The sequence below is a fragment of the Balaenoptera acutorostrata genome, chromosome 10, assembly GCF_949987535.1.
Source record: "Balaenoptera acutorostrata chromosome 10, mBalAcu1.1, whole genome shotgun sequence".
NCBI classification, from domain to species: Eukaryota; Metazoa; Chordata; class Mammalia; order Artiodactyla; family Balaenopteridae; genus Balaenoptera; species Balaenoptera acutorostrata.
Genome location: NC_080073.1, coordinates 28,797,829 through 28,800,136, shown reverse-complemented (window position 1 = coordinate 28,800,136; position 2,308 = coordinate 28,797,829).

Sequence of the window (2,308 nt, the reverse complement as noted above, 5' to 3'; positions counted from 1 at the left end):
CTCAACGTCTACTGATTTAAATGTTAATCTCATCTAAAAATACCTCCACAGTAACGTCTAGATTAGGGTTTGACCAAATACAGTTGATCCTTGAACAACACAGGTTTGGACTGCATGGGTCCACTTTTATGCAGAATTTTTTCATTAAATATGCACAGTACTACACAATCCAAGATTGGCTGAATCTGTGAATGTGGGACCACAGATACCGAGGACCAACTATGGGACTTGAGCATCCATAGATTTTGGCATATCCAGGGGTTCCTGGAACCAATCCCCCAAGAATACTGAGGGACAATTGTGTCTGGGTACTGTGGCCTAGCCAAGTTGACACATAAAGTTAATCATCACAGGTGAATTGAATCATTCTTGAAGAAGTCACGAAATATTCAACATAATAATGAAAAATACATGGAAGAGAGCTAGAGGGCAAGCTCATCTACTTTACGTTAATATGTCAAGGCAAGAGAAAGGAGGGGCAGAAAGGTTGATGTTATGCATATTAGCCAAGGTTTTTTGTTTTTGTTTTTGTTTTTTTCTTTTAATCAGCTGGTTTAACAATTATCTCCTTACAAGCCCCAAAGCATCAGGTCCATGGTGAGTGTTGTGATGTTCCATAGCTTTGCTCTGGGAACTTTGTGAACTATCTGGGAGGTGGTAGAAAGATATCCTAACGGATAATAATAACTAGACACTTTCTGTGCATTACCTTTCCCCATCTTCCTAACAACCCTCTGAAGTAGATAGTAATATATTGTCATTTCACAGATGAGGAAATTAAGAACCAGAGAGGTAAAGTGACCAGCCTATGCTCACTCATCAAGGAAGGGGCAGAATAGTGACACATAGGTCCATAGAATCCCAAAGCCCACGTTCTTATACACTGTATTAAACTGCATCTCTATTTTCCTTTATTAATTCTCAAGTAGGTATCAGTTGTGCACTACAAATAGACTCTGTGCTATTTGGGCTACAAATAAATAGGAAATGACAAGCTGAAGATTGTTGCTGCTCGATTCCCTACCTCTCTCTCTTCTACTTTCCCACTTAAGAAACCCAGCCAAGCCATCTACTGCATGCCAATTGTGTTGTCACTTCCTCATATATTTACTTGAACGGTTGCTGAAAAGTAAAATGAAATCATCATTCAGGCACAGAAAGGCAATTTAGGTATAAACAGCCCAAAAGGGCAATATTGATCAAGGGAGCTAAATGTAATGTGTATAACATGGAATACTGCACATGGGAGGGTAAAAAAAAGGCAATCACCCAAAGTCTAACTTGCACACAAATGCAAATCATTCTACTCCTTAAGTATTCATGGAAGAGTAAATCAAGGAAATAATGCATTTATGCTCTCAAGAAGCTCAGACTCTTGAAGAAACAAAACTCTCCCGGATGAAACAGTAAGGGCAAAAAAAAAAAAAAAATCATTCAAACATAGTTGAGTATCAGTAATAAGTGTTCAGGGGCCTCTGGGTGAGAAAGAAAACATTGGCTAATAATTGGCCTCAGTCTTCTAGTTTCTCCAAGAAAACTCCAAGTAAAGCTGGACTCCTGCAAAGAGGTGATGAAAATCAGTCAGTGCCACCTTTCAAAAGTAGCATACCTCAGCCAGAACCTTCAGCTCAAAAAGCCCTGGGAACAACCTGTTGTGACTTTCCAAATTATCTTCACAAGCTTTGCCTTCACAAGTGGCACCCAAGGAAATAAAAGCAACCATGACTGTCATCAATGTTAAATAATAATATGGCCAAGTTGGCAGTGGCAGTTGGCTCTGGTCTCCAGCACCTGTGGGATTTGGATACAGACCAGGGTATCCTGCCACTGTGCTTCTAGATGGTCCATGAAGGCAGGATCTGTCTGGCTCACTCCTGTGCCCCAGTGCCCGATGCATTGCCTGGCATACAGTGGACTCTCAATAAATCAAGCAAATGAATGAAGCTACCCAATCCAATGAAAAATTGCAGGATAATTTTGGGATGGTATTCATTTCTGCAGGTTCTTCCTATATTTTTATGATTCTCTTTTCAAACAGAGAGCCAGACTTTGGGCTTCCTTATCTCAGGGGAGGTCTGAAGGCAGCAGCAATTCCTGTCTTGTGTGGAAACCCAAAGTCACTGAAATGATTATTATGGGTTTTCTGGAGCTGGTGGAGGAGTACCTTTAAAGGTCATAAGAGGCAAGAGGGAAGCATTTCTCAGAGAAGATGGGGAAGAGGACAAATGTTGGGGAAACTTTGATTAGCTGGGACATAAAGCCCAACCATGGCAGCACTCTGGGGGCATCAAAATCTCAGAGAGTACTA